The 17,667-nt window shown below is 36.7% G+C and overlaps 1 protein-coding gene across 1 annotated transcript in view; it reads right to left on the minus strand.

Annotated features, from left to right (window-relative positions):
• atp2b2 (ATPase plasma membrane Ca2+ transporting 2) overlaps positions 1-10,677 on the minus strand; it is a 120,613-nt gene extending 109,936 nt beyond the window's left edge. The window contains exon 1 of the mRNA XM_066697837.1: positions 10,613-10,677. The gene's annotated coding sequence lies outside the window, so the exon portion shown is untranslated. The remainder of the gene's footprint in view (positions 1-10,612) is intronic.
• Between the last annotated feature and the right edge of the window lie 6,990 nt (positions 10,678-17,667).

Consider the following 17,667-nt stretch of genomic DNA (forward strand, 5'->3'; position numbering starts at 1 on the left):
ATATGATATGTCTATGATATCAAAAAAAATAATATAAAAACATCAAGCAAAAATGATGACAACAGCCAGGCTGGCAATCGAGAAAAGCAATCATAAGTATACTTGCACCAAAAATAGCAAAGTACGTGTCGTTCTGGAAGTTGGAAAGATCAAAGAAACCGAGAAAGATGAGGACACTGAGATGGCTGATTTTCATTCAGAACCTGCCTTAAAGCATATTGCACCAAACAGGCAATGGCCTGAAACCTGCCGCAGAAAGCCCTACACCATCCAGATGGGGGCTGTGGAGCAGAGAGCACCTCCCTTTAAAAAGTGCATCTCTGTTGTTAGAATGATAAATATACAGGTTGTATTCTAATCTGCAGGAATAAAGAGATAGCTGCACAAATTGTGTCATTGCTAACTTTCGAACTAAGAATACTACCCAAAGGGGGATGGGTTTTGTAGTTATCAATGGAGCTCTTGAGCGCATTGTCTATAGGCCGCTGTGTGTTGTCACTCATGCAGATGCCCCGCCCCCTTTTATATCTTTAACTAGCAATGTAATACCCCCTCCCCTTTGGGTAGTATTCTCTTTCTCAGATTACCGTGGCTGCATTCGCATAACAAACATGCAGGTAGTCACAACTGTATCACTTTCAGCTAAACTCACACTATTGTACAACCTGGGGGTTCTGAAGACCATGTTCCTTTCAATTAGTCCATATTTAAGAGGTCTTATAAGGTTGTAGATGTAATTACCTAGTTCTAATTGGAGGGTCATGCTCTGCAAGATTCAATATTACCAATCAGCTCTGCTCCATAAGACTCATATATTGGTTTGTGGATATTTTAACTGAATATCTTCCACTCCTATAGTGTTGTTATTATAAGTGGATCATAAACATTTAATAATCACTTTCCACATTCAGTAGGGCCTCTGACTGAACTGTAACTTTAGAATATATTGCATATTTTTTATATTTTGCTAACTTAAACCCCCGACTGCCCTTCTGTCCTTTCACCTGTGTTAACATTGGTCACTCTTTATTAAGAACATAAGAACATAAGAAAGTCTACATACGAGAGCAGGCCATTCGACCCATCAGGCTCGTTTGGTGTCCATTAATAACTGAGTGATCTGAGGATCCTATCCAGTATGATTTTAAATGTTCCCAAATTTTCAGCTTCAACCACATCGCTGGGGAGTTTGTTCAGATTGTGATGCCTCTCTGTGTGAAGAAGTGTCTCCTGTTTTCTGTCTTGAATGCCTTGAAGCCCAATTTCCATTTGTGTCCCCGGGTCCATGTGTCCCTGCTGATCTGGAAAAGCTCCTCTGGTTTGATGTGGTCGATGCCTTTCATGATTTTTAAGACTTGAATCAAGTCCCCACATAGTCTCCTCTGTTCCAGGGTGAAAAGGTTCAGGTCCTCAGTCTCTCAGTAGGACATTCCCTTCAGACCTGGAATAAGTCTGGTTGCTCTCCTCTGAACTGCCTCTAGAGCAGCGATATCTTTCTTGAAGTGTGGAGCCCAGAACTGTCCACAGTATCCAGATGAGCTCTAACTAGTGCATTGTACAGTCTGAACATCACTGCCCTTGTTCTCAATTCTACACTTTTGACAATATACCCTAACACTGTTTGCCTTTTTTATTGCTTCCCCACATTGTTTGGATGGAGAAAGTGAGGAGTCCATGTAGACTCCTATGTCTTTCTCATGTGTTACTTCATCTAGTTCTATTCCTCCCATAGTGTAATTATAGTGGACATTTTTCTTACCTGCATGTAATACCTTGCACTTGTCCACATTGAATTTCATCTGCCAGGTGTCGGCCCACAACTGAAAATTATCTAAGTCCCTTTGAATAGCCTGTGCTGCCGAGATTGTATCTGCTGAGCCACCTATTTTAGTATCATCTGCAAATTTCACAACTTTGCTAACTATCCCAGAGTCCAGATCATTAATATAGATTAGAAAAAGCACAGGCCCTAGTACTGATCCCTGTGGAACTCCACCAACAACCTCACTCCAGTTAGAAGCGACTCCTCTAATCGACACCCTCTGTTTCCTAGACATCAACCAGTTCATAATCCATCTACTTACATTACCCTGAATGCCTACAGCTTCCAATCTGAGGATCAGTCTTTGGTGTGGAACCTTATCAAAAGCTTTTTGAAAATCTAAGTATATCATATCATATGCTTTCACATGATCTACAGCTGCAATTGCATGTTCAAAAAACTCCAATAAATTAGTAAGACATGATCTGCCTCATCTAAACCTATGTTGACTATCTCCAAGAATATGGTTTTCATTAAGATGTTCCTCTATTTGTTGTCTAAAAATGTGTCAGGTGAGACTGATTGGTCTATAATTTCCTGGCTCAGTTTTGTCCCCTTTCTTGTGGACTGGTTTGACATTTGCTGTCTTCCAGTCAGTTGGCACATCCCCTGTTCTAAGTGTCATCTGGAATATGTGACTTAGAGGCCTAAAAATAATTTCCCTCATTTCTTTAAGTACTGTTGGAAATATCCCACCTGGCCCAGGTGATCTGTTTGTTTTTAATTCTGCTAGTCCCTTTAGTACCTCCTCCTCATTTATCCTGATCTCTCTGAGGGTTTGACTGGACTGATTGTTAATCTGTGGCATGTTATCCGTTTTTTTCTTTTGTAAAAACCTCTGTGAAATACTTGTTTTGAACATTTGCCACATCTTTTTCATTTTCCAATTTACTTCAAATTTTGCCCTTTATCTGTTTCACTTTCTCCTTTATTGACCTCTTGCTGTTGTAGTATTGAAAAAAGCTCTTTGCATTAGTTTTAGCTCCAAGAGCTATGTTTCTTTCTATTTCCATGTTTGCTTTCCTGATCCCTTTCTTAACATCTCTTTGCAGCTCAGTATTTTGTTTTTCTCTATCCCTTTTGTATGTGCTATACAACATTTTCTTACTCTTACTTTTTGGCCAATGTTTTTTGGTCCTCAAAAATATTGGTACAAATTTCTCCTGAGCCTCATGTAGTATATTCTTAAAATATAACCACCCATTTTCAACTGAATCTGTATCCAGTGTGCTCCAGTCTAACTCTTCTAGCCATGACTAAACACTTAATTCCTCTTCTCTCCATAGTGACATTTGATTTCTTTGAATACAGCAATAGATCGCACATCTCAGCTGGCCCTTTTCCACAGACAGGTTTCCAATACATTTATTTTCTGTAAGAAAAGTGTGATTTACAAATCATTTTGAGGTTTATAGCTGAAATATCTTGTGAATGGCAGCAGGACCACGAGATCCTGTTGAACAGTTACCTTAATTCACCTTCAATAACATTTCTAAGACAGATTTTCATTCCAGCCCTAATGTCTCTCTTTGCCACATTCCACTGGTGAGAATGTTCCTTGCACTCTAAGTTGCTGTTGCTATGCAACATACCAGCCTGGCAATATGAGTGATGATTGTGACATAACACACAAACATCTTTGCTAGGTCAGTTTTTGAATGACTTGTACAACATACAGTATTTCAAAAGAGGAATAAATATATATTGGCTAGCCACAAAAAATGATTGCATTGATTTATTCATACCATAAATGATGTATAAATAGCTCAGTTTCATGTTATATTTGCAATTTTACAATATCATTTTTAACATTCCAGGTTTAGGTTCTTTGTGTTTTTTTATGTTAAACCAAGACGTTTTGAAGACTTTTCAGTCAATACAACAATCAAAAATGTCTTAAATATAAATACAAATTTTAAATACTGAGAAACGAAGCCTAAGTGCCTAATTTATTGTTAGATTAATTACCTCTATAAAAAGGACAGATTCTGAGGTTTTACATAACCATCTAATCTATCACAATGATGTCACATCTGGCACATGCTTAACACCTTGAATTTAAGCCAAAAGACGAGACTTAATCATAAAAAAAGTAATCTGATCAAATGCAATTAGGTAATATTTTAATCACTTTTCTCTTCATGTCTAGTTCTATGTGGATACCACTAGGTGGCAAGATTACAAAATAAAGGCTTCTGTGATAATTCCAGCTTTACAAACACTTGACCTTTGGAATGTACACCTAACATAACAAGCCATGCGCACAGCCTGGCACAAACATCACCAGAGAAAATACAGAGAGAAAATTAAAAACAAGCCACAAATAAAACCCAAAGATTAAACTGAACTATGAACGTTTGGGAGAGAGATGATTTTTAATAGAGTGGTGATACAACAGTGTCAATAAAGGCAGAAGAAGTGGTGTAAGAAGACCTGAATGCGGTGCTCAATGAGTCTGTGTTATCTGAATCAGCAGCACACTGCAGATGCGTTGAGGAGTAACATATTGGCTTAAATGTCAACATATTCCAGCGAGCCACCACAACATCTACAGAATTATTGGAGCAACAAAGACAATGGAATTGGGGAGGCAGGAGCCCCGGGCTTCTCCAGCCATGGTCCTGTCCGCTGCATTGCTCCTGGGCCATGGCGTAATGGTGTAATGACAGCATAGCATGCCAGGGAGTATTATGTCAATGTACTTAAGAGTGTTTTAAGAGTTAATTCAGTGAACAAAAGTGGGGATCGTGGGAGCTGTGGACTGGGCACACCTGAGCTGGGACTGGCAGAGGTAATTAGAATAAGCACATCTCCTATTACTAGGGTTATCAGTTTAACCAGAGAGATACCTGTTGTTAACTTGAAACGTACAGACTTGAAACTATGTCACAGTTGAGAAAGCATACTCCGTCACAGACATAACACTGGCCTCTTTAAATGCAGACCTCTTTTGAGAACCCTTGGTCTGCTCCCTCAGTACCCAGCAGGACAATCCATTCCTATTTTGCAGTCGTAGAGAAACATTAAATATTTGACGCTGATGAGGTTTGACTTAGCATAATGTTTTGTACAGCATGGAACAAAAGTCCAGTCATTCTTGTTTATATTGTTCGGATTACTGTGCACTAAAGACGAGAGGTTTAAGGTGAAATTATATTGTTTCCAAGACAATGACGACCCGGGCATTCTCAGACACACTGAATGGATGTTGTATGACAGTGGATCTGGTTTGTCACCGCTTACAGTACAGGAGAGCAGCAGACAATAGGCCGCAGATTTAAGCGGCTCAACGGTTGTTAATTCTGATAATGTATCCCTGTAAATGTCACGGTGGTAGATTTCAGATGTTTGCTTGTATTACAGACATTACAAGACTTGGGAATGTAAGCACAGCCTACTAACGCCATTTGTCTAAAAAGTATGGCTTTATTCTCTTTTCAGTTGGATTCCCCTGATATGCAGACAGTGATGTAAGTAAATAATAAATGGAGTTTATCATTGACTGCAGTTTTCTATCCTTGATTATTTTGTAAAAATATACTTAGTTGGAACAGACCAGTTTCAGTGTCTTCCCAGCTTTATTCTCCCAAGGAATTCTCAGTAATTCAGAGCGCTTAAGAGTCACCAACTGCAACTGATTTTCATTTGACCAATATAAAAGAAGCACTATAGTGTACTTAAGTGTACACCTACAGAGCAAGTAACTAAGCTTGTACAAAATGTGATTCTTGGCTGACATTCTCCCAGAGGTCTTCAAAAGTAAATGAATAGGTAAAAAGGTTTATGCTGTAGATATTGCAAAAAACTCATGTTTTTAGCATTTTGAAATGGATTCCAAAGAGCTTAAAGGACCAAATCAGATAGGGCTAAAGGGAAGAGTACTAAAAGCTTACAAAAAGGACAGGTTTTATGCATAGTTTGAAATCTCTCTGGAAGCAAGAAAAGGCAACATAAGTTGTAAACTTTTTATAGCTCTTAGAAAATAATTATAACAAAACCTGTTTGGAACCCCTATTAATTAAAGATTAGTAAAAGTACTGCTAAAAAAAGGTGTGTCTGGAGGGGTTAGCGGTCTATAGTAATGCAATACATTTAGGCATTACAAAAGTGCAGCAGTACAGTCAATACAAAATTACAATAAGTATACATCCTAGTTCAGTGAGGTAACAAGTATAACGTAACGTTGTAACTATTTCCTTCACACCTACAATTCAAGCACATAGAGTTCAAACAGTTTATTAACTCCAACACTCAAGTCATTTTTTGGCATAAATAATGCATACATATATATTAAATGCATATTAAATTGCATCAGGGAGAAGACACAAATTTATGAATATAAAGCAAATATAAATATTTGAATTACAAATGTGTGCTGAATATGATACAATAGAAGGTTTAAATTGTACAACAGTATGTGTGTTATTAGCATTTGAGCAACAGGAAAAGAGGGTTTCTGCATGGTTTTGCCCAAAGGCTGAATGCATATTCCAGCTGTCAGAACAAATTTCACAGTTGGGTGAACATGCTCTTTCTTTTTTGTTTCATCATCTCCTTGGCTATTGCAATAGTGTTCTGAGTTTTAACTTTTCACAGATATGCATGATTTCCACCAGACAAGGCTGTCTAATTTTCCAGGGTCATGTGTGCTCACCTTAATAAGGCTTTGTAAAAGATAACCTATGGCTTGTGTGGGACAGCCAGGTGACTATAGTATTCAGTGTTACCTCATTCAATGGCTTCAAAAAGGATAAGCCTGTTTCCCCAGAGGCCCAGATTATGTCTATAGTCTGTACTCTAACACAGGGAGGAAGTGACCAAACGAACACTAGTTCGTTTATAAAACATAACTAAATAGATAAATGGACAGATGGATAGATAGAGCTACCAGTAAATTAAAAATATTTTTTCCTCTCATCAAAGCAAATAACATAGAAATTTGAATGGACATAAATGAATTATCCCAACATTATTTTTCTTTAAAAAAGGCTAATACCAATTTAAATTCACCAAAGGCCTTAACTTAAATCAGGTCTTGTGACTGAATGAATCATGATCAATCATCATTGTATAAAAATAACACAAACACCAGAATATGCCAGAATCTCTCTATCAGGATTACATTTCTTAGTGTGAACAGACTGGCAAAGCTAAAACCAAAGCCATAGTTTATTAAAATGGGATAAAAGGTTAATCTTTTTTTTTTTAACCTAGCTAATAAAATGTCAATGTCAAACCCACACGCATCTACAAATTGAAGAATATATATATATATATATATATATAATTACAAATACATATCCACATAAACATCAATATAAAAATTAATTTATGAGCAATATCACTGTACCTACAACTTCAAATTCTCATCACTGCTGACAAGCAACCACAACAAATGTCGTTGGTCAGTTTAACATTATGAATACCATAATATATACACAAACATATATACTACTAATATCAGAGAGCTTTGTGATAAATAATTAATTGAATGTATTCTGCATATTTAAAAAAAGGCATAACTTATTTCTCTGAATGAAACTTAATGAAGTCTTAATGCACATTTTGAGAGGTTAATGTAACTACTATTGAATAACTATAGCCCTGTGTTACAGCTCTCATATTAAACTGATGGAGAGCAATACATTTTTTTAATATATATTATTTAGGCTTCCTTTTCTTCAAGATCTCTGAGATGGCAATATTTTCAAATAAAATGAATTATATTTTAAAATCTATTCCAGAACTACAACTTACAAAAAACAATCATTAGGATTGTTATATCTATAAGCCCTATAATATAAAATGTGTGCTTCTCCAGTGTGTGTGTGAGTGTATGTGTGTATATAATATATACAATTTTATTTCAACAAGCCTTAAGGTAATATATAGCACTACAAATCTGAGGCTTTATTCAAGCATTGTCCCCAAAATTGCTGGCTCACAGACTGTCCTGCTGTCTACATTGATGTATAACCTGGCTAAGCAGAATGAGACTGGATCTGGTTCATTCCTCAGACCACATTAATGCGCAGATCAATTTCTGCACATTTGCCGAAAGTTGGCAAGCGCCGAGCAGCTTAAATAACAATGGAGTGTGTGATTAAACAGCAGCAGGTGGGGCGACGCAGTGCATGCTAACCAGGGCGGCCTGCTGTATCACCAATCTGCAATCAGGCCGTCCGCACCGCGCTGTGACACGCATTTGATCAGCCCCTGCAGTGGAGCTACTGCAGCTCACGGTCATGCCAAGGACACCTGTCCTCAGGAACGGATGACAGGATCCCCCCCATGTGTCCACATTCCTGTGAGGCGCTCAGGGTAACTAAGGGGTTACTCCCTTATACAGGAGACTACTTCCAGGAGGAACATGTGCAATTTTATTGGGGCGATCATATAAATGGCTCTTTCATACATAAATCAAACAGCACTGCAATGCTGAGTTTCACACTGGTTGTAAAGAAAGCACCTATTTCTCTCTCCTGGGAATACATGTGCTGTGCTCAAGAGATTTTATTTTCTTTTCAATCATTGCCATCATCTTTAAAGAGTAAATCTCCTACTCCCGTAATAAAATCTTGAAAAGTCAGTGTTCTTCCCTTCCTTCTTTTCACCTGACAACATACAGAGCTTTATTTTGCTATATTTCATCTTATAAAAAGACCCAATACAATGCAATACAACTTTCTATACCGGTATTAAAAGTTTGCATCTAAAACCTCTTTTAAGACAGGAGTGGATTTAATCAATGGAACAAAATGTATCAGATATCAGTCTCTGGACAACAGAAATATAATGATTGAAAATAAGGATCAGTAGCCCAAGGACCAGAACTATTTACATTGAGAGAGGCGAGAGCGCAAACAGGCAGTGGGCTGCAGACATCCATCTGAAAAACACTTGGTTTCCTGATGTACTATCCAGCCAGCATGATATCTTTCACAGTAAATGGGTTCTCGCTGAAATCCTTCAATTTAAATGTTTAATTGTCTGGCTTATGTGAGAACAATGTAGCTCTAAATCATGACAAAATGTTACAGACGTATGCGATACTTTCAAAGAAATAAAACAAAGTCCGAAATCAAGAGACTGTCAGCCAGATCCGGACAACTCACTAAACAAGCTTGTGGACCTATTTGATTTAATTCAGTGTTCAAATGGAGAAGAATGTAAGCAGTCTAATAGTCAGAACATCATACTGAATATGTTTATAATGTAGCTTTTTAAAAGCCATGGAACAAAAAATAAATCTACATAACATCATTATTATTATTATTATTATTATTATTATTATTATTATTATTATTATTATTATTACTATGATTAACAACTCAAAGTCTACTGTCTCCTGTCAGACCCAACATGATTCAGGGTCTCAATTAAGCAATCAAGGGGTGGGGGACTAAGTGGTTATTAGTAAATGCTTTGCAGGCTGCCATTGTTGTATTTAAATAATGAATTATGTTTATGGATTGCATGGCATTCAGATAGTGAGTCTGTCATGCCAACAGCATCTGATGTTTTATGACCGCTAGCAATCCATGCATACAATATGTGCATAAGACATATGTAAAATGAAATATTAAAAATAGGAGGAAGTCACACTGCATGATGGAAGTCTTAAGACCGAGACCGTCCGGGCTGGATATCGTTCACTCCAACTTATGCAAGCTGTTTGTTTTATGCTGCATGCGTTTTGTCTTTAACCTATAAAATGACAACATGAATAACTGGTACATAATTTTCTATTCCAAATAGCAAAGGTGCCTTCTACAGTCTGAATGAAGGCCAAGACTACTCATGAAGAAGTGAATAAGAACCAGAATATCTCTACTTGTGATCCAAAGGCAAAGATGTTGTCAATACCTGTTGAAAACACTACTACTTAACTTCAAGTAAGCTATACATGTTTAGTCCAGTATATTTTCAAATACACAATAAAAGCATAACCATTTGCCTAACATGCCTTACTTTGAAATAACAGGAGAGGGGTTATAAACAAGAGTAACTCCACTCCATCTTGTTTCTTTGTTTTGTTTTTTGAGCAAGTTCATCCACAAGGGGATTATTTATTTATTAAGCCTTGGAGAGCATTTCCAAAAAGCTTGAATCTGTCAACCCCAATAGACGTGCTCCACAAATCCACAAATCCACAGCTAATTTTGGGTGTATTTCACATATTTGTAGGCAAGCAGACTTGAACCCAGACCACTGCCTATCTGTCAATGTAACTGCAATTAAAAGGAGGATGCAATGGGATGCGCTTATCCATGAACATTCAGTCGAGGTTTCAAATCCTCATCCTTACTGGCTTTTTATATGGCTGGCTAATCCTAATGGGAATTGTGTAGGGAGGTCTGCAATTTAAATTATAAATTAAACATGAACTACCACTAAATTAATCACCTGTCATTGTTAGAATTTCTAATTGCCGCCAGCTACCACCCAGTTATAAATGTGCAGTTGTGTGTACACTCTGGCATGCTTTAATTAATGTAGACTATGAGAAAAAATATCAATTTGTATTTTTCTTATTGTTCCTTGCAAAAGCCAACATTGATTGTAAGGCTAATAAGTGGTAGTACCGATACAGCGGACAAAACTTATCTTGGAAAAAGACTCCTGGGCATGTTTCCAGAAGAGCTTTACATAAAAACTCTTGGGTGGATAATATATTATACTGCCCATAAAACAAGACTTGCCCTTTTGAAGGAGGGTGTTACTTCGTACTGAATGTAGTTGATCCAAAGTTTTTAAAAGTGTGTGTGGGGGGTGGGGTGGGGAGGTTACCTTTTTATTGTTGGTTGGTTTTGAGTCTAGATGTGGAGGAAAATCAAAATGATCCTGTGGAGTCCCTAAAAGAAAAAAAATAGAGAGATTTAGACCATGTATTTGGAGGGCTCAGGAGTTTGAGTGTCCAAATGTTAGGCCTCTAAGCCTCGCACACAAATATACAGAGCCCTTCTAGTGGTTCACGGCCAAAACGCACACCTGGGGGATACTTCACACAATCAACACATTAGAGGCAAGAGGTTGATAATGGGACTGCAGTGGGAAGTATTTCAATGAAGCCAAGAACAAAACTAAATTGATCAACTATCACCGGTACCACCTATCTCTGGCTAACAGGGCCAGAGGCGGCCGGCAGGTTTATTAACTGATGGGGCACGAAAAGACCTATGAACAAGTGTAACATAATGTATATTTGCACCCCAGTCATTACATTTTAGCACAAAAACTTTTATAATGTAAGTGGTCTCTGAGTGAAGATGACGTCGCAGTACAGTCAATGATACAATTCAGTTTTCGAGTTACTACAATTTTTGAGCACCAATAATCGTGAGAAAGCACATAAAAAAATAACAATAAATTATGATTTGCCAGAATGTTCTCTGTAAAAGAAATACAAATTGTTACATTATTGTAAAAAAATTATATAAAAAACACAATCAATTGTAAATTATGTGCTGAGGCACCTTGAATATATATAAACATAATACATTTTCGTAGATTGAAGGTAAATTCTATATAAACAATAATTATGTAACAACCCATAAAACATAAAAATACCAATATGAATATAGCGTAGAATACAAATAAATGTGTCAAAAACAAATATGTCAACTGTAATACAAACATGCTCCTCTGATTCTTCTATAGCTAATAGTGTAGCTGTATAATAATTAATTCAAAATAACACTCACCGATAGCTTACTTCATTTTTTATACACGTCTGCTGTCTCATCTGCCTGCACAGCAATGTGCTGTGAGACTCCTTATTAATGTCCCCCTGTACACTTGACACATGCAATCTAACAGTCATTCTGTATTGTTCTGGATGTCCCTTTAAATACTTGAATGTTATCCTGGTTCATCTGACAAGTGTTTTAAGTCCTTGTGGCCAGAGTTTGTCTCCCCAAATAAAAGACGAGTAAAACTAAAAAGCGATTTTATAATAACAGTTGCGATAATTAAGCCTCTTTTTCTTTTTGAACCATTCCGTATTCAAAGCCCTATTTTTTCCTTTTCCTTTTACATGATCACAGGGTCTGTCGCTTGATGGGGACCTAAACATTGGAGTTCAATATTTTCTTCAAATGACAAGAATAAATAATTTCTAACAATAAATTGACTCTGTTCATCTTGATCACATTTGTACAGTACTCAAAATAGAGGTAACTCATTGACAAGTGGGAAATAAGTGAATGTACAGTAAGGTGAGGAGCCAAAGCTGAAGTGCCCTTTCTGAGCTCATTAAAACTCGTATAGTGCATGCACGCCCGGCCACATGGGCTGTATTTCTGTACAGTGCACTGTTATTGCTTTGGTAACGTATGACCTTGATGGCTTGCCATAGACATAAGGTTACTGGTTTGTTTACTCCCAATTATTAACATCCACCTTAGTGAACTGTGTATTGTTATCCACGGAACCTACAATAATATGTGGCTTATAAAGTTTGCAATGTACAAGCACTGCTTTGTTTTATATATTTATATGGCCCCACCAGTCCATATTGGAGGGCCTCTGCTGAAGAGGGCTGAAACGTGAAATGTACATCCTTGATCAACTCTGCACAAGTAGTCTGCACAACAAGTCTTGTTGAATTTTCCATTTTTAAATATTTCTCTGAATAACGTTTTGGCAAAAAAATGTTGATCAATAAATTCAGATATTCATCCCAGGCTGAAAACATGGTGAAACATTGGTCAATTATTTCCAACTTGTGTGTATGTTTTGGGTTCTCTAGAAACAGCATTACTGAAAAATGCTTTTTAGGTACCCCTTTCTATAAGTTAATAGGTTATATGTACTGTGTCTTTTATTGTATAAGAGATGTTAGATCATGCAGTTTGGGAGGAATGCACACCGAAGCTGCACAAATTACATACATATAAGAGACACTTTTTAAACTATGTATTAACTTATAACTCCCATACATAAGGATTAGACATACACATATCTTTACAGAAAAAAAAAAAAACATTTCATTAAATATAACAATCCTTTTTGGTCCAGGATTCTCTGTAACTGACCAACAGTAGACGGTCTGTGTTCAGTTTTCATTGTAGTTAAACATTATTATTATTATTATTATTATTATTATTATTATTATTATTATTATTATTATTATTATTATTTACTTACTTAACAGACTTACAAAATAAGAGCAATAATATACTATTTATTAAAAATAAATGTACATCCTGTGAAACTTGCACCACTAGCAGTTAAGTGTCCTGAAATGTCACTGGTAACTGAATACATTTTAAATCCAGATCATTTCCTGCACAAGATAGCAGGTATCCTCATGTTTGGAAATGCTGCTCTGTGATTGGCTGGTTTCACAAACGTGATTTATAATCTCAAAAGTAAAACCTTGGTTAGAGACTGTGGCTGCGAATCTGCGCATTTTAACATTCAAAGTATTCAAAGGCTATTCCTTTTCTTTTTTTGCCCAGACTACACCTGAATGGCCCCACAAATAAAGTGCATGTATTATTTATCCAAGGTAAAATTACCATTATTTTAAAGTATACATCAGCCTATCTTTCAACTATAACACGGTTCTCTATGTTGCTAAAGGTCTTAGTTTCATGGAGATGTCTGGAATGTTAAAAATGCACAAACTTTGTAAAACTAATAAGTTCACAGAATGTTACTAATCATGTTTTCCAGGAACGCTGCGTGTGTAAAGGTCCTCTGAGGTAATGAATTTCCTGCTTTCAAAACTGTGCTGCCATTTGCACTTTTGAGCTGGGGGATGAATTTTAAAACATACAGAACATCTGAGGAAACCTGGGGAAAATAAAGGAGACCCAGGTGAGAAGTCAACTAAGAATAACAGAATATATTTTTAAGGACAATGGAGGAAAGAATACCAAAATATGAAACAACATTTCCAGGAGCAGCTTTCCTGAAAACAGCTGAATATAAATTCCCCTCGGAGCCAACTTAGTTTCTTCATCAAGGCTCTTTCATTCCTGAAACCCCCTTTAAAGTAATTTGTGTGCTGAAGACCGTGTCATATGCACACTTCCTGCTCACACATCTAGCTTAACCAATCACAACTCACAGCACCATATGCCATTCTGATGTCACCGAATGACTGGCTCCCAAAAACATAAACCAAATTGAAAGGTAGTATTGAGCTGCGTCCCCCGGGGGCCACTTTCCTGCTTATGTAATTATTACAAAGGGCCAATTAATTACAGACCATCATTCAAACAAGCAACCCCTGCAGTGAGGTGACACTTTTTTTCAGAGGCTGCGCACAGGTCTCTATATGTCTCCAGTCCTGCCTGCATGACTTCATTGATAATATCTCGCAAGGCACTTTAATTACTTTTTAAGCTGTTCTTTGAGTCTGCCATTAGCATTATCAAGTTATTTATTCTCATGACTATAAGGGCTCTTTTCCACTGGGTAGTATTTTCCATTGCTCAGAATGTAAGAAACTACTACTATCTGATAGCCAAAATGTTCCATTTTCTATACAGCACACTATGCATTATACAACTCATAGTTCTCACAGATAAGGGGCATTTTATATCACATACAAATTACTATTATTATTAACAAAAATAATTATAAATAAATGGATAAAATGGCCCCTTGAATGGAAGAGGGGGTCTCAGATTCACATCACTACAGATGCACAGTCCTTGCCAGCCCTAAACCGACTGGGTGTGAATCAGAGAGCAATTATTTTGCTGAACTATTAAGTTAATTTAGGATGACTGCAAATCGTAAGCACGGGAAATAGCCTGATGCAGTTTAACCCAGGTATGTGCCTGAGGCTTTGGTGAATAAGCAGTTGAATAACTAGTCATTTACCCAGCCAATCCTCTGAAAATAACCCCCAACACCATCGCCAGCTGTGCCAATTAGATAACATCATATCTAGGGCTCAGGAATCCAACCATACAAATTTCCAGAGCAGAAACAAACATGACAGGCACAGCAGACTAACTCAGCTGAGCTCTGTAGTTTCATGGACAGAACACAAAAAAACACATATTCTATCCAGGAATATTTAAGCGGAGGCATTTATATATATCCTATTACCACTGGTGTAGAGAGACTGATGCACCTTACAGGAAGCCCAGGATGTTTCACCTCTGGCATCAATTTAATTACCTGAGAGATACTGTAATAGTATTTAACAGTAATGTGGGATTCCTATTACAGTAGTTGCCATATTGATTCAACCCAATGAATCCTTGTTTGTTACTTTTGCTGATTTTCAGACCTACTCTATATTTCCCAAAGGGCCTCTACCATCCACATTATAGTCCAAAGAAAGCACGTCTCTAGAAGTACAATTTATGGTTAACTAAGGGCACAAGTCAATCTTACTACAATAATCAAATGTCTTAGGCTTTCTGCATACTAAGCTGGCTGAGACCAAATGGAGAGGGTATTAGAAATAACCCTATATCTGCCTTTATCTTTGTAGTTTGATTATGTTCTATTTCATGTTAAGTTAAGATTTCATGTTAAGATTTTTCATTACATGTGTATTTCCTGCCTAAAGAAAGAATTTGGTTAAATCAGGACACCGGGGAAGTGGTTACAATTCTTGGCAGATGTGTTTATTAAACAAGTGTTTGTTAACTGCTTTGAGCGGGAGACAGAATACTTCTCTTCAAAGGCTGTCATTAAAAATCATATTTCAGCATACTGAGAACACAGTTATATGGTTTTATTAAAGGAGCACCTGTAGTAAATGCAATCATGGCTCTTCTACTTTTTATTTAGTTAAGAATTAGCCTTTAATATACTGACATTCAATACAAGAAAAAGATAAAATACACCCCACTCATTGGTAGTCAAAAGAACATTTATTATTTCCAACTGATTCAGCTTTCTTGTTTATCCAAAAAGAGCCCCGCTGGACTTGAACTCGCACAAAAAGCCAGCATTTCCACAAGGCTATGACAAGAAGTTCAAAGTTCAAACCTCAATTCTCTCTATTTTTTTAAACCTGTTCCCCTCTAAAGTGCATGGATTTTAATATTGATACACTGCTGAGTTAATATTGTTCTTCAAGTCTCCAAAGAAGATGGGATGTCCCTTTTATACCATGAAAAATGAGAATAGGAATTCTAGACAAGATTTCACCTCAATAATTGGTATCACATATCCTCTTCTGTCACTTAATCAAGAAAGGCCTTGCTTTGTCACTAGAGGCCAATCTTCCCTTCACCATAACTAAAGTACATCTTTGACACTTCACTTCTCATTCCTCTCCAAAGAGACTACAGTATTAATTTATTAGGGGGAGAGAACGAGCTGAATCACCACTTGAATTTGAATTCCAAGTCTAGGAGGAGCATTATGTATGATGAGCTGTTGTTTACATAAGAAACTTCAGTCAGAAGCAAGACGGCCAACGCACAAACACGTGTGCCGGTACTGTAATAATTGGGAGAATCAACTTTCTTGTAAAAACATTTTGAGAGTGTATTTGGTGCAATGTTATGTTTTCACTTTGCTTTATCAGGACGACTTCTGAAGGACATGCGCAGTTCAGTGTGTTAAAGACTGAATCACGGGAAAGATGAAGGTTACGGGATGATGTGTAAAAGGATGTAACTTTTAGAAGAAGTAAGAAGTAAGGAAAGGCATAACAAGTTATGACAGAATATTCCACAAGCTATGCAGACCAATCCCCAAGAGAGGGAGAAATGTTTCAGATTGCAGTCTTTTTGCATTTCTTCAAGAATTCGTAAACTATTGATATTCAATTTAAATTATTGATGGAAGATGTTTAAAGAAACCGTCTTGTTTTGATTTAGCACAATGACATGGTTACATTTTACAAGTTAATATGAAGTTTGCTGCAATCACCAACATCCTAATTCACAGTGTTTTAAATCTCCAAATCCTGTGTTGATTGCAAATGTTGATTAACACTGTAGATTAAAGAAGTCTGAAAGATACTCTATCAAATAATGTCATTTGTTGGCACAATTGAAGAAACTAGTCATTAAAATGCTCTTTCTAGTGCTAAATGCAGCATATATACACCTCTCTCAGAGAAAATCAGTTACACTATTACTACTGCTGCACCTTATTTCAATAATTCTGTGTATTTGACATGGCACAATCCACCTATTCATCAACTTAAAATTATTGACTGGTATGACTATAGAAACAGTTCTAGAAAAATGGGGGGAAAAAACAATTACAACAATGTTTGTGCACTGACATTTCCAAACGTTATATATTAAATTATATTCAACATAATCACCAATCTAAAGTGTTCGTAAAGTTTTTTGTAAGGATTAGTTTAAATAGGTCTTCGTGTAACTATCTGTGCATGCTGCGTCATGTGTAATTACCTTTCTGGAGCAGTGGCATCAACAATCAATCAATGAAAATCAATAAAACACTGAAGATTTCTAAAGATACAGCCAATCCATTAAGTCAACCATTAGCAATCCTGGGCCACAGAATTGAGACATTTGGGAATTAAATAGGCTACTATTTCTATGAAACAACCATCGAAAGAATTGGCCCACTTAAATCGATCCTCTAACGCAACAGCACTGAAAATATAAAACGAGACACATTGATACATTACCTATGCACAGTGCAAGGCATTTAAATCAAATGCAATTCAGTCCAAAGCTTAAGTTCCAGCTTTCCCCAACCCGTTACTGGATGAAACAGGTATTGAAGAACGATGGATTGATGGATGGATGGATAATCCATAGCACATGTTAAAAAATTTGAGGTCTGTTTTACCTTTGATTCTCTACTATCTTATAGTTAAATTGAAAATGTAGTACTTTCTTACAGTGTGCTGGCATATGATGTTAGTTTTGCGTAGCTTAGGA

This window comes from Amia ocellicauda, chromosome 3, assembly GCF_036373705.1.
Source record: "Amia ocellicauda isolate fAmiCal2 chromosome 3, fAmiCal2.hap1, whole genome shotgun sequence".
NCBI classification, from domain to species: Eukaryota; Metazoa; Chordata; class Actinopteri; order Amiiformes; family Amiidae; genus Amia; species Amia ocellicauda.